The sequence below is a fragment of the Chiloscyllium plagiosum genome, unplaced genomic scaffold (assembly GCF_037043375.1).
Source record: "Chiloscyllium plagiosum isolate Xiang-an unplaced genomic scaffold, Cpla_swu_hap1 HiC_scaffold_3, whole genome shotgun sequence".
NCBI classification, from domain to species: Eukaryota; Metazoa; Chordata; class Chondrichthyes; order Orectolobiformes; family Hemiscylliidae; genus Chiloscyllium; species Chiloscyllium plagiosum.
The window spans coordinates 151084418-151100434 of record NW_028270141.1 but is presented as its reverse complement, the minus strand read 5'-3'; the positions used below and the strand labels follow the sequence as shown (position 1 = coordinate 151100434).

Sequence of the window (16017 nt, the reverse complement as noted above, 5' to 3'; positions counted from 1 at the left end):
GGCACTCTGGCTGTAATTATGAGTTACATCTGTAGGTTTTTTTCACACTGTTAGAAGAAGAATGTTATGGAAGTAACGCTTATGGACACTGATTCAACAATTAAAGACCAATAAGAATATCATTTATTATCAATACCTGTTTTGTTAAGTGAAAGCCGAGCTTAATCAGACATTGTGCTCAGATGATGGATTACATGCTTATCGTCACAAGAATTTTTATTTTAAATAAGTACTCAAAATCTATAATATTGATGCTTTTTAAAAATTTTTATCATTTGTTAGATTTTTAAAAAAATGATTTGTGTTTAATCAAAATTTTCCATGGACTAATTTTAATGGACAGTGAGGGTAAAGCCATTATTTATTGCAGATGAAAACAGGAAATAGTGGAAATGCTCAGCAAATCAGACAGCCATTCTGATTCATTTGAGGGATGTGGGTGTTTGCTGGCCAGGTCAGCATCTCTTGCCCATCTTTGATTGGCTTTGAGAAGGTGATGCTGAGCTGCCTTCTTGCACCCCTGGAGCCCCTGAGATGTAGGTATACATGGGTTGGGGTGGGTTACCCTTCGGAAGGTTGGTGTGGACTGGTTGGGCTGCAGGGCCTGTTTCCGCACTATAGGGAATCTAATCTAATCTAGACCTACATTGCTGCTAGGAAGAGTTCCACGATTTTGACCCAGTGACACTGAAGGAACAGGGGTATATTCCCAAGTCAGGATGGTGAGTGGCTCAGAAGTGCACTCTCACCTGGTGATGTTCCTATGTATCTGCTGGCCTTGTCCTTCTAAATGGAAGTGGTCGTGGATTTGGAAAGTGCTGTTTAAAGAGCCTTAGTGAATTTCTGTGATACATCTTATTGATGATGCAATTATTACTACTACTACGGAGACATGGGTAGAACAGGGACAGGATTGGCTGTTGCAGGTCCCAGGGTTTAAATGTTTTAGTAGGGTCAGAGGTGGGGGTAAAAGAGGGGGAGGTGTGGCATTGCTTGTCAAAGATAGTATCACAGCTGTGGAAAGGACGATGGATGAAGACTCGCCATCTGAGGTAGTTTGGGCTGAGGTTAGGAATAGGAAAGGTGAGCTCAATCTATTAGGAGTCTTTTACAGGCCTCCTAATAGTCCTAGAATCGTAGAAGAAAGGATTGCGAGGATGATTCAAGAGAAGAGTGAAAGTAATAGGGTGGTTGTTATGGGGGACTTTAACTTTCCTGATATTGATTGGGAAAGCTATAGCTCAAGTTCGTTAGATGGGTCAGTGTTTGTCCAATGTGTGCAGGAGGGTTTCCTGACACAATATGTAGATAGGCCAACAAGAGGTGAGGCCATACTGGATTTGGTACTGGGTAACGAACCAGGCCAGGTGTTAGAATTAGAGGTAGGTGAGCACTTTGGGGACAGTGACCACAATTCGGTGACTTTTACTCTAGTGATGGAGAGGGATAAGTGTGCACTGCAGGGCAAGAGTTATAGCTGGGGGCAGGGAAATTATGATGCGGTGAGGCATGACTTAGGATGTGTGGCTTGGAAAAGTAAGCTTCAAGGCAAAGGCGTAATTGATATGTGGAGCTTGTTCAAGGAGCAACTATTGAGTGTCCTTGATAAGTATGTACCTGTCAGGCAGGGAGGAAAGGGTCGTGTGAGGGAGCCGTGGTTTAATAAGGAATTGGAATCCCTTGTTAAATGGAAGAGGGTGGCCTATGTAAAGATGAGGCGGGAAGGTTCAATTGGGGCGATTGAGAGTTATAAGGTAGCCAGGAAGGACCTGAAGAGAGAGCTAAGAGCAGCAAGGAGGGGACGTGAAAGGTCCTTAGTTGGTAGGATTAGGGAAAACCCTAAGGCTTTCTATAGGTATGTCAGGAATAAAAGAATGACTAGGGTAGGAATAGGTCCAGTCAAGGATAGTAGTGGGAAGTTGCGTGTGGAGGCTCAAGAGACTGGGGAGACACTGAATGAATACTTTTCGTCAGTATTCACTCAGGAACCGGACATTGTTGTCGATGTGAATACTGAGTCACAATTAAATAGAATGGACGGCTTTGAGGTATGTAGGGAAGAGGTGTTGGAAATTCTGGAAAGGGTGAAAATAGATAAGTCCCCTGGGCCTGATGGCATTTATCCTAGGATTCTCTGGGAAGCAAGGGAGGAGATTGCAGAGCCATTGGCCTTGATGTTTATGTCCTCGTTGTCTACAGGAGTAGTGCCAGAAGATTGGAGGCTAGCAAATGTGGTTCCCTTGTTCAAGAAGGGGAGTAGGGATAACCCTAGTAACTATAGGCCGGTGAGTCTCACTTCTGTTGTGGGCAAAGTCTTAGAGAGAATTGTAAGGGATAGGATTTATGAACATCTGGATAGGAATAATGTGATCCAGGATAGTCAGCATGGTTTTGTGAAGGGCAGGTCGTGTCTCACAAACCTTATTGAATTCTTTGAGAAGGTGACTAAGGAGGTGGACGAGGGGAAAGCGGTAGATGTGGTGTATATGGATTTTAGTAAGGCGTTTGATAAGGTTCCCCATGGTAGACTACTGCAAAAAATACGGAGGTATGGCATTGAGGGTGAGTTGGAGGTTTGGATTAGGAATTGGCTGGCTGGAAGAAGACAGAGGGTAGTAGTTGATGGCAAAGGTTCTCTTGGAGTGCCGTCACTAGCGGTGTTCCGCAAGGATCTGTTTTGGGACCATTGCTGTTTGTCATTTTTATAAATGACCTGGAGGAGGGGTTAGAAGGTTGGGTGAGCAAGTTTGCAGATGATACGAAAGTCGGAGGAGTTGTAGACAGTGAGGAAGGATGTGGCAGGTTACAGCGGGATATAGATAAGCTGCAGAGCTGGGCAGAAAGGTGGCAAATGGAGTTCAATGTAGCTAAGTGTGAGGTGATTCACTTTGGTAAGAGTAACAAAAAGATGGGGTTCCTGGGCTCATGGTCGGATACTTGGTAGTGTGGATGAGCAGAGGGATCTTGGTGTCCATGTACACAGATCTCTGAAAGTTGCCACCCAGGTAAATAGTGCGGTGAAGAAGGCATATGGCGTACTGGCTTTTATTGGTAGAGGAATTGAGTTCCGGAATCCTGAGGTAATGTTGCAGTTGTATCAGACTCTGGTGCGGCCGCATCTGGAGTATTGTGTGCAGTTTTGGTCGCCATATTATAGGAAGGATGTGGAGGCACTGGAACGGGTGCAGAGGAGGTTTACCAGGATGTTGCCTGGTATGGTAGGAAGATCGTATGAGGAAAGGCTGAGGCACTTGGGGTTGTTTTCATTGGAGAAAAGAAGGTTTAGGGTGACTTGATAGAGGTGTACAAGATGATTAGGGGTTTAGATAGGGTTGACAGTGAGAATCTTTTTCCACGTATGGAGTCAGCTATTACAAGGGGGCATAGCTTTAAATTAAGGGGGGGTAGGTATAGGACAGATGTTAGGGGTAGGTTCTTTACTCAGCGAGACGTGAGTTCATGGAATGCCCTGCCAGTAGCAGTGGTGGACATTATGGGCATTTAAGCGGGCATTGGCTAGGCATATGGAGGATAGTGGGCTAGTGTAGGTTAGGTGGGCTTGGATCGGCGCAACATCGAGGGCCGAAGGGCCTGTACTGCGCTGTATTCTTCTATGTTCTATGTTCTACTACTGAGCATCAGTACTAGAAGAAGCTATTTATGGATGTGATATCAATCAAGTTGGTCAATTTTTCCTGGGGGATGATATAAAGTTTCTTAAGTGTTGATGGATCTACAGTTATCCAGATAAGTAGGGAGTATTCCATCAAGTACTGACTGTACCTTGTACAATAACATGAAGAAATGTGAGGTTTGTTAACAGAAACAGGAAGGCAGGTTATTATCTGAATAGCTATAGGTTAGGAAAGGGGGAGGTGTAACAGGTCCTGGGTGGTCTTCTGCTCAAACCATTTGTTTAAATGAAGCATGCAAGTGCAGGCAATTGAGAAGGAAAGTGGGATGTTGGCCTTCATAGTGAGAGGACTTGAATACAGGATCTGGGATATCTTGCTGCAATTGCAGAGAGCCCTGGCAAGTATGTTGGCATACTGTGCACAGTTTTGGCCTTGTTATCTGAGGGAGGGTGTTCTGGCTATGGAGGGAGTGCAAAATGAGTTTACCAGACTAGTTCTTGGGATGGCAAGATTGACATACAAAGAGAGACTGGATTGTTTAAGACTGTATTCACTGGGGGTCACTTCGCTCAGTTGGCCAGATGGCTGACTCGCAATACAGAGTAATACCAGTGGTGTGGGTTCAATTCCCATACTAGCTGTTCTTCCAATATTGTTTTTCTCAATCACTCTCCTTACCTGAGACATGGTGATCCTCAGGTTAAGTCGCCATCAGTCATCTCTCTCTAATGAGAATCCTACCAAAGTCTGATGGGACTATGACTACCATCACTTTATTCATTGGAGTTTAGAAGAATGAAGAGGGACCTCATAGAAACCAATAAAATTCTAACAGAACCTGATAGGGTAAACATACGAAGGATATTTCTGATGACCAGGAGTTCAGAACAAGGGGTCACTGTCTAAAGGCATAGGATAGACTATTTAGGACTTGAATGTGGAAAAATATCTTCGGCCAGAGAGGGGGCAGCCTGTGGATTTCTCTGCCACAAAATGCAGTTGAGGCCAAAACATTGAATGTTTTCAAGAAGAAGTTAGATAGATATCTCCAGGTTAAAGGGATCAAAGGATATGGGTAAAGAAGCAGGAACAGGGGACTGAGTTGGGTGATCAGCCATGATCATCACATTTGAGTTGAAAAGTGTGGTGTGCTGGAAAAGCACAGCAGGTCATGCAGCATTTGAGGAGCAGGAGAATCAACGATTTGGGCATAAGTGTCTCTCAGCACCCCCTACCCCCATTCCTGATGAAGAGCTTATGCCCGAAACGTTGATTCTTCTGCTCCTTGAATGCTGCCTGACCTGCTGTGTTTTCCCAGTGCACCACACTTTTGTCTCTGATCCCCAGCATCTGCAGTACTCACTTTCTCCATGATGATCACATTTGAATGGTGGAGCAGACTTGAAGGACTGATTGGCCTCCTCTTATTTTCTACATTTGCACTTAGTAACGTGCATATGAAAGGATACTGTGAAAAATAAGAACTTATGGTGTAAGCAGTAATGGCACGGATAGAAAGCTGTCTGACTAAAGGATAAAGAGTATCCATAAATGGATCTTTTTCTAGTTTGTAAGATGTAATGAGTGGTGTGCCACAGGAATCAATATAGGGACTTTGACATTTTACAATTTATGTAAATGACTTGGATGAAGGAACTGCACATATGATTGCTAAATTTCCTGATGACACCAAAGATAGGTAGAAAGTAGGTTGTGTGGAGGGCATAAGGAGGGTACAAAGTCATTATAAGTAGGTTACATGAGTGGACATAAATCTGGAAACTGGAATATAATGTGGGGAGATTTGACCGTAAAAATAAATGGTGAGAGATTGCAGAGCCCTGTAATGCAGAATCATTACATGGTGCATGAATCACAAAAGACTAGTGTGCAGGTACATCAAGCATTTGGAAAAGGAAACAACATGATGCTCTCCTTTATTATAAGATAAATTGAACATTAAAATTATGGGTATCATGAGATCTTATCTTAAATACTATGTACAGTTTTGGCCTCCTTACTTCAGAAAGGATGGAAATGATTTGGAGACGGTTCAGAGGAGGTTTACTTGATTGATACCTGGAATGAATGGGTTAGCTTATGGTTTGCCAGAGTGGCAATGTTTATACTGGAGTCTGGAAGAATGAGGGGTAAATTGATTGAAGTGAATATAATCCTGAAGGTGGATGTGGAAAGGACATTTCCTCTTGTGGCTGAGTAAAGGACCGGACAGGGTTCTGGAATAGTGGTGCTGGAAAAGCACAGCAGTTCAGGCAGCATCGAGAAGCAGGAAAATTGACGTTTCGGGCAAAAGCCCTTCATCAGGAATAGAGCAGGGTGCCTTCAGGGTGGAGAGATAGTCATTGTTTTTACCTAAAGAACCGGACAGCACTGTTATAAAATCAGGCATGACTCCTTCAGGATAGAGATGAGAAGTTTTGTTTTGAGGTTTGTATGACTTTGGAAGTCTGTACCTAGAAGGCAGTAGAGATAGGTTAGTTAAATATTTTGAAGTCAGAGGAGCATAAGTTCTTTTCAGATAGGGAAGTCGAGGGTTATTAGGGGAAATATGAGAAGTTTGGAACACAAGCAGATCGTCGCAATCTTATTGAATTGTGGAGCAGGCTTGAGGGACCTCCTCAAACTCCTAATTCATATGTTTGTTATCATGTCATTTTATGACTCCACCCTATTGGAATTCTCTCTTTTTCAGTGATGGAGGTATTTTCTTTGTTTTTACACTTTTAACATTTCCTTTGAATTCCCTTTGTATGAAGTCAGCTGTACTGTGGGTGAATCGACGTTTCGGGCATAAACCCTTCTTCAGGAATGAGGAGGGTGTGCCAAGCAGGCTAAGATAAAAGGTAGGGAGGAGGGACTTGGGGGAGGGGCGTTGGGAATACGATAGGTGGAAGGAGGTTAAGGTGAGGGTGATAGGCCAGAGAGGGGGTGGGGGCGGAGAGGTCGGGAAGAAGATTGCAGGTCAAGAAGGCAGTGCTGAGTCTGAGGGTTGGGACTGAGAATAGGTGGGGGGAGGGGAAATGAGAAAGCTGGAGAAATCTGCATTCATCCCTTGTGATTGGAGGGTTCCTAGGCGGAAGATGAGGTGCTCTTCCTCCAGGCGTCGTGTTGCCATGGTCGGGCGATGGAGGGGGCCAAGGACCTGCATGTCCTTGGCAGAGGGGGAGTTAAAGTGTTCAGCCACGGGGTGGTTGGGTTGGTTGGTGGTGGTGTCCCAAAGGTGTTCTCTGAAACATTCCACATGTAGGCGGCCTATCTCCGCAATGTATAGGAGGCCACATCGGGTGCAGCGGATGCAGTAAATGATGTGTGTGGAGGTGCAGGTGAATTTGTGATGGATATGGAAGGATCCCTTGGGGCCTTGGAGGGAAGTGAGGGGGGAGGTGTGGCCTGACCTGCTGTGCTTTTTCAGCAACACATTTTTAAGCTCTGATCTCCAGCATCTGCAGTCCTCACTTTCTCCTGTACTGTGGGAGAGTGCTGTTCAGCGGGACCAGGAATCCTCGGGGTCGATCACTGAAGTGATTACTTTCCGACCATGAGTGCTAACAGTTTATCAATAAATCTGCCTCCAGCACCCTTTCAGTCTAAGCTTTCCAGCCATTATAACTTGCTGTGTAAGATTTTCTTTCTAATACCATCTCTGATCCTTTTGCCAATTACTTTAAATAAAGGTGCAGTGTCGCCTTTTTGCTTTTGCATTCTATTTATAAAGCCATCCTGATGAAGGGCTTTTGCCTTTATTTTAATATCTCTCTCAACTGGTCCTGCTACCTTTCAACATGCCTATGTCCATCTCTTGAAAATTGCACCTTTTTTGTTAATGTTGTTTCTCCTCATTTTTCCAAATCACTTGTCTTGGGTGTACAAAATGTTGATTTTCTGTAAGATATAAAATTTGTGACTAAAGTCAGAGGCACCGTATGAGGACTTCATACTTTGTTTCTGGGCAGCACCAGGACAATAGTTATATTTTTGATCATGAGATCGAGTATTAAAAGTCCCATGCAGCCAGCTTTCTTAAATCTCACAGACACCACCTGCCAGCTTCCTCCTTGTCAATAAGTTACAGTTTTGTGTAATTTATAACTTTTATATTTTAGATTGGATTAAATTTTTCTCACCTTTGTAAAATCCTGCCATGTAACTCCGTTATAAAACTGAGAGATGCAAATTCAGCTCCTGGCTGCTTCTGCCAGTCTACTCCAGCCATTCTTTGGCCCACTGCTCCCAAGTACATACATTTTTCTTAAAATGTACCCATTTTTTGTTCTGTATAACGTTTGAGTATAATTTCACAGATGTCGATGTGACACCAGTGATTGCCCTACAGATGTGTATTGGCTCTAAGATGTTTTAGAAATATCCTGTGCTCATACGGGGTGCCATATTATTGTCAATATTTCCTTCACTTTCTTTTCCTCCTTTCATTGTTTCTGTTTTTTATTTTTCTTCTTTTCATCCCTTTTTTATTGCTTCTCCTTTTTTCTCTTTCTCTCTGCAGTGCTTTCACTTGTTTTATTTATCTCTCTTTCTTTCCTGTTTACACTTCTTCTTCTTCCACTATCTCTGCCTGCACTTTTCTGTCCTAATCCTCTCTGTCTCATCTTCTCCTGTTCATTCGCTATGCCAAACTCACTCTGGCATTAAACCTAACCCTCATAACGGTTAATAAGTACTTAGTTGTGCAGTTTCATACAAGGCTATGGGCCAAGTGTTACAAAATGGCATTAGAATAGTAAGGTGATTGTACTTGCCTGGTCCAGATTTTATGGGCCGAAGGGCCATTTTCTGTAGACCTCTATGACACTTTCTTTTTCCTGTTTGATCGCACAGATTCTCTCTGCTGCTTGCTTGCATTCTCTCTCTCTCGCTCTCTTCCCTCCCCACTCACTCACATTCTCTCCAACTCAGATCAGAGTGGTGCTGGAAAAGCACAGCAGGTTAGGCAGCATCCAAGGAGCAGGAAAATCGTCGTTTCGGGCAAAAGCCCTTCATCAGGATGGCTTTTGCCCGAAACGTAGATTTTCCTGCTCCTCAGATGCTGTCAGACCTGCTGTGCTTTTCCAGCCTCTCTGATCTAAACTCTGGGTTCCTGCATCTGCAATCCTCCCTTTTGCCTCGTTGATTCTCTCCAACTTACTCATGTTCTTGCTCTCTCTCTGCCCCCATGCTTGCTTGCACTCTGCCTCCTGCTCGCTCACCCTCTCTGTCACCCAACACTTCCTGTCCCTCTCACCCGCTTGTTCGTGCTCTCTTTTCTCTCTCATGCTTGTCCTGTCCTTTCTCTCTCTCCTTGCTCACCCACACTTACTCTCTCTCTCTTCACTCACCCATGCACTTTCTCTCTCTTTATTTTGCTCAAAAGCTACATGAATCGATGTAAGATTCTGCAAATCACTTTTCTAGAAATAGAATTTGTCTGAATATTGTGGCACAGACAGCCTCACGCCTTCAATGAATTATCTGAGCTAACATGGCACTTGAGAATGTAACTTTAAAAAAGGTTCTGGGATTTACATATGAAAGAACTGATGAAGGAGCTGTGCTCTGAAAGCTAGTGCTTTCAGATAAACCTTTTGGACTATAACCTGGTCTATAGATAGAACATCCTTCCTCCGAAAAGAAGACCAAAATTGCACACAGTGTTCCACTAGGTTCCGCTTTTCTCCAGTCATTTCCAATGTTTTCTGAGTTATATTTCTGTCTGTTTAGGATCTATCTAAGGAACATTCCCATTTTTTGTCCACATCTTGAATTAATTCAACTTATCAGCAGATTTGTTCTTTTCTCATTCATTCACGAAGTGTAGGTGTTGCTGACAATTGGTGCATTTATTGCCCATCCCTAGTTGCCATGATCTCACTGAATGATGGAACAGACTCATTCAGCTGAATGGCCTAATTCTGCTCCTATGTCTTATGGTCTTGTTGTCCCATAAAATTCACTGCAGTAAGTGGTGAGAATGTGTTGGTGAGCTACCTGCTTGAATCACTGCAGTCTGTTTGATGTAGGTAGACCCACTGTGCTGTGAAGGAGTGAGTTTCAGGGTTTTGACCAACCAACGGTGAAGATACAGCAGTGGAGTTCCAATTCAGGATGGTGAGTGCTTTTGATGGGATTTTCAGATGGTGGTGTTCCCATGTATCTGCTGTTTTTGTCCCTGTGATTGGTAGGTTTAGAACGTGCTATCTAATGAGCCATGGAGAATTTCTGCAGTGCATCCTGTAGATAGTACACCGTGATGGTACAAAGCATCAGTGTTGGAGACAGTGAATGTTTGTGGATGTGGTGCCAATCAAGTGGGCTGCTTTGTCCTGGATGGTGTCAAGCTTCTTAAATGTTGTTGGAGCTGCACTCATCCAGGCAAGTGGGGAGTGCTCCATCACACTCTTGACTTGTGCCTTGTAGATGATGGACAGGACTTGCTGCAGGACCCCTCACCTCTGACCTGTTCTTGTAATCAGTGTTCTGGACCAGCCATATAAATAATGGTAAACCTCAGAATGTTGACAGTGGGGGATTCAGTGATAGTAGTGTGATTGAATGCCAAATGAAAATGATTAGATTTTCTCATTGGAGATGGTCATAACCTGGCATTTGCATAGCGCGAATATTACTTGTCACTTGTCAGCTCAAAGGCTTGATATTTTCTCGGTCTTGCTGAATTTTGACATGGACTGCTTCAATATCTGAGGGGTCTCAAATGCTGCTGAATATCATGCAATCAGCAATAAATTTCCCCACTTCTGACCTTAGAATGGGGGAAATATCATTGATGAAACAACTGAAGATGGCAGGACATGGCTCTTATGGTGCAGCCCTTACATCTGAGCCAGGAGGCCTGGTTTAAGGTCCACCTGCTCCAGCGATGTTATACTATAATAACATTCCTGAACAGGTTGATTAGAAATATCCACCCTGAGGAACAACCCCAACCAACTTCCTGTATGCTCGGTGTGACTCGAACTAGCAGAGATTCTCATTGATCCCAGTTTTGCCACGGCTCCTGGATGCCACATTCACTTGAGTGCGGCCTTGATGTCAAGTGTTGTCACTGTCCCTCCCCTCTGCAATTCAGCTCTTTTGTCCATGTTTGAACCAACGTTGTAATGAGGTCAGGAGCTGAGTGGCCCTGGCGGAACACAAACTGGGTGTCACTGAGCAGGTTATTGCTGAACAGGTACTGCCTAATAGCACTGTTAATGACATCTTCCATCACTTTACTGATGATCAAGAGTAGACTGATGGTATGGGAATTGGCCAGGTTGGATTTGTCCTGCTTTTTGTGTAAAGGGCATATTTGGGCAATTTTCCACGTTTTTGGGTAGATTTCAGTGTTGTCACTGTACTGGAACAGCTTGGTTTGGTGTGTGGCAAGTTCTGGAGCATATTCTTTCGTACTGTTGCTGGAATGTTGTCAGAGCCCATAATGTTTCCAGTCCCCAGCATCTCCAGCCTTTTTTTTAAAACTATAGCTCTGAGATGTTAATACCAAAATATAACGCTTGAACATTCTTTTTCTAAGATTCAAATTCAGTTTTTGTGGATGTAATCATGTACTTTATTGTGTTGTTCATGATGCTGTATGTTTCATTATCTGTTTCAACTTTTCCCATGGCCTTCTTATTGTTTCTTTCTCTCTAAGATCTTGAGATGTCACTTCATACAGCAAAGCCCCGTACTTACTGTGTGATGCTGTGCAGCGTAAATCCCGTTGCCCTGTGCTCACTGACTCAGCTTTGATTCCTTTCAAGAAACAGCTTAGGTTTGTCCTTGTTTTCAGATCTCTCCATGGCCATAGCCTGCCCATCTCAGTAATCTCCTCCAGTCCCATCATCCTATAAGACATCTGCATTTTGGTCTCTTGTGCAATGATAATTGCTCCACTCGTCGTGGCTATACCTTCTGTTGTCTTGGCCCAAGTTCTGGAACCCCCTCCTGATATCTCTCTGCCTCTGTCCTTTGCTTTCTTTTTTAATCCACACCATGTGGCTCAGTGTCATTCTTTGCTTTATAATGTCCTGTGAAGAACCATGGCCATTTCCCCATATAAAATGCAAGATAGTGATTGCTAAATGGTTCATAGTTTTAACTAAGGTCATTGGATAACTGATAGATTTTAGCTTGAGTGACCAGCAATTTTGAAGCCAGTTTCTTCATGGCTACCGTGACACTGAATAGATAATCAAATCTGGCATCTACTTGGGCTGTTTGGTTCATCTCCATGCTGGATTTTTATTAACTGAGCCAGTGGAGGAAATAGTCATCTAGATTTTCTTTTGCAAATGACATGCTAATTCTCCTCGGTTTCCTCTTTGACAGCTCAACAGTCAAGGAAACAATATGTTGACAGTTTTTCCCATGAGCCATTTTTATTAAGGAATTTGTGTGGAGGATCAAGAGCCATCATTCGGTGCTGGAAAAAGGAATAAAGCAGAAGAGGTAAGGAGATCAGATACCTACATATTTGGTTCAAACTTATTAAGTTCTGTGTAAGTATTTATTTGCAGTGGCCCACAATTCCAAGAGTGGCACGTTAGCATTAGAACTAATTCTATTGCTGCCACCATCACCACCCGCTTACCAACCATCTTGATTTGTGAGATGAGTCTGTTATGTAAAACTGAATTTCTGGAATCTTCCTTTGAGTTGGTTACAGAAATGTTGAGTCAACAATTTTATTTTAAGATTTTGGAAACTGCTCACTGCACAATTGCGCTTTGTTAACATGACAAGTCTGTCTTGTTCAATTGCTTGTTCAAATTTAAAAGGAATAGCTTTTAATTAACAACAATACCAATTTAAATAGTGATATTCTCTTTGTTGTTGAACAGTTGTAGTCATCAAAAAAAAGGATTTTAGTTGAGATCCGATTTAGTTTGTTCTGCTTTGATGGCAGCTTTTCTGAGTGAAGAAATTACCTGTTGTGGGACGATGGGAATGGATTATAGAGTCTGACCAGTTAAGCTGTGTGACAAATGAATTGCTGCTATTGGTATGTCCTGGGTGGTTTTAATGTTGTACATCTGTTGACTCGGTCATATTACAAGTTGGCAAAGAGTACTTCATGTAAAATAATAGCTTTATTTTTCCAGTTCTTTTGAAATTCTTAACCCATGAAAGCCTGCAGATTGTTTCAGTGAGGTAAATGTATTTGTGTTTATGGGAATGTTGTACAGGATTGTGTTTGAATTCACATTGCCTTTATTTAAGGCTAGTTGCTTGTTCATCAAGCTGTCACTATCTCAACCAAACTTAAGACCAGATTCCAGGAAAGTTAAGAAGGTTAATCTGGAAAAGGTGAATTAAAAAGAAAAGTCACTGTCCAGTTTAACCCTAGTAACAATGTGCTCTCCTTTTGTGGAAGGAGCAGGAATATCTTGCTACAATTATGCAGGGCTGGAAATGTGTTGCTGGAAAAGCGCAGCAGGTCAGGCAGCATCCAGGGAACAGGAGAATTGACGTTTTGGGCATAAGCCCTTCTTCAGGAAGGGCTTTCCTGAAGAAGGGCTTATGCCCGAAACGTCGATTCTCCTGTTCCCTGGATGCTGCCTGACCTGCTGCGCTTTTCCAGCAACACATTTCCAGCTCTGATCTCCAGCATCTGCAGACCTCACTTTCTCCTACAATTATGCAGGGCCATGGTGAGACCATATCTGGAATAATGTGTGCAGTTTTAGTCTCCATACCTAATCAAGAATATTCTGGCTCATGAGGGAGTGCAGCAAAGGTTTACCAGATTGATTCCTGCAATGGCAGGACTGACCGATGAAGAGAAACTGGATCGGTTCGGGCAATATCTACTGGAGTTTAAAAGAATGGGGAGGATTTCATCGAAATTTCCCGAACTGTATACTCAATTTGGATGGGATCTCTTCTTTCTGACCGTACGAAGCTTATAGATCATGTGTTTTCAACAGGGCTTTTTAAAAAAAAGTCACCTATTATTCTAAACAACCTGTAGAGAGATGCTACCGCACAGCTCTGGGGCAAGTGAGAATTGAAGCCGGGTCTCCCAATTCTAGGAGGGGAATACTGTGCCACGACTGGGCTCCAACAGGGCCTTTTTAAAAAAAAAAACCTGTTTTTCTAATTAGCCTACTCAGATGTTATTACACACCTCTGGAGCAGATGGGACCTGAACCCGAGTCTCTTGGTTCAGGTGAAGGGACACTACCACTGCACCACAAGAGGACTCCAATAGGTCCTGTTTTAAATAGGGCTGAGATGACTCTCACTAGTTATGCTTCAATAGTGAGTTAACACCTGTTAAGGCCCTCTTCAGGCTTCAGATGATTGACTGATATTTGTCCCTTGGTCAGCTACCTTATTCACCTTTTCAGTGGAATTTAAACTTATACAATAGAGAAGGCAAGGAAAGATTTCCCAGATGAAATTGTGAGATGAGCATTTTTCCACAGGAATCCAGTGTAGTACACCTGAAAGGACGATTTGGACATGGTTCTGAAAGACAGTTGACAACCATGGAAGAGACTGAGTGAGTGTCTTGAAAACACAGCAGCCTTGAACAGATCAGAATTATTGGAAAAGGGACAATGAAAAGACAGCATTGGGGTTATTGAATGTGGAAGAGACAAAAGTCTGGATAAGATTTCAGCCGTAAGGGCCAGTAATGGAGGGCAAAGGCAGGTAACACGTGGAGGTGGGACTAAGTGCTCTTCCTGATGGACAGAATGCAGTCTGTGACGCTCAATTCAGGGTCAAAACTTTGTACCAGTGGTGTACATGGGCAGACAAATCAAGGAGGAGGATTCAGAAACATCAAAAAGCACCAATTAAATTAGCAACATGATCAGGTTCAAAACGTGAGAGAGGAAAGTAGATGTTAGCGAGTGCTGGATTAACTCTGCAATCTGCCATAAAGTGAAAGGTGGTGCAAGCTGATTTCCTTGTTTTTTTTAATATACAGTATGTATAATGGAAGATATACAAGTACATGAGGATGAGGAATGCGTAGGTTTACAGTAAATAAAGTGTGGAGATGTTGAACTAAACATGACTGCTCTTTCAAGAACCAGCAGTGGCGTAACAGGCCAAGTGACCTCCTTTGTATGACACAATGATAAAAATTCTACTGGACTTCCTAGATTTTGTGCTTAAGGTTCTGCATGGAATTTAAACTCTGCAAACATTTAGACTCCAAGTTAATACCAGCACCTCAGACTCAAACCACTGCTGTAAGTTAGTCTGTGATAGGCTCTGTCAATGTCCATCATCTACAGCCTCTGTTTCACAATTTACAACATCATCAGAATTCCAAGATTTGAATTATACTCTTGTATCTCTCCTCCCAGCTATCCATTATCATGTCTCCCTATAGTTATTAATTCTGTGGTTTGATATACAGGACAATTGCTTAATGTACTATAACAACTAGTCAGCTTTTTCTGGACTAGTGAGAGAGCTTTATTAAATCAGAATATATGTGTACTATTGTAGATATGTCACCATATAATATAATTTAATACAGCAGAAAAAAATTGAATTATTTTAGGCAGATTGCAGAGTTAATCCAGCACTCGCTAACATCTACTTTCCTCTCTCATGTTTTGAACCTGATCATGTTGCTAATTTAATTGGTGCTTTTTGATGTTTCTGAATCCTCCTCCTTGATTTGTCTGCCCATGTACACCACTGGTACAAAGTTTTGACCCTGAATTGAGCGTCACAGACTGCATTCTGTCCATCAGGAAGAGCACTTAGTCCCACCTCCACATGTTACCTGCCTCTGCTTCTGCCACAGGTCCTCATAGCTGAAATTCTTATCCAGGTATCTGTTTCTTCCACACTCAATTACCCTAATGTTGTCCTTCCATTATCCCTTTTGTGGTAATTGTGACTTGTTCAAGGCTGTTGGGTTTTTAAGAACAATTCACTCAGTCTTTTCCATCGTTGTCAACTGTCTTTCAGGAGCATGTCCAAATCATCCTTTATTATTGGGAGCATTAATGTCTCAAAACCCTGAAATCATGGTGGGGGAAGCCAAACCCAGTATTGTATTTTACAGTTGTCTCTCCACATCCAATCTGAATTCTTAAAAAGGGACAGGTTTGCTGAGGTACTTTATAAAATTTTGCACCACAGGAGGAAGACCTTTCAACCCAATGTAACTGCATCATCTTAGCTGTCAACTTTCACCCTTTCCCTTTAAAGATATTCTTCTTCAAATACTTATTTGTTTCCCTTTAAAAGATGATGTGGATTCTGCCATCTCCAAGGTTTGCAACAGAGAAGTTCTGTGTGCCATCATACACTCTTACATCATAAAAAAGGCAATTTAATGCATTGTGAAAACAATGAAAAGTGCAAAAATTGATTCATTGGTCTTTCATCTAAT

The 16017-nt window shown here is 42.6% G+C and overlaps 1 protein-coding gene across 5 annotated transcripts in view; it reads left to right on the top strand.

Annotated features, from left to right (window-relative positions):
- The window catches only part of disp1 (dispatched homolog 1 (Drosophila)), a 401131-nt gene that overhangs the window by 113547 nt on the left and 271567 nt on the right, over positions 1-16017 (top strand). For 4 of the 5 annotated variants that reach the window (XM_087984367.1, XM_087984357.1, XM_043687315.2 and 1 more), the window contains one exon: positions 11982-12101. The exons of the other annotated variant lie outside the window; for it this stretch is intronic. The gene's annotated coding sequence lies outside the window, so the exon portion shown is untranslated. The remainder of the gene's footprint in view (positions 1-11981; positions 12102-16017) is intronic. 5 annotated transcript variants of the gene reach the window in all.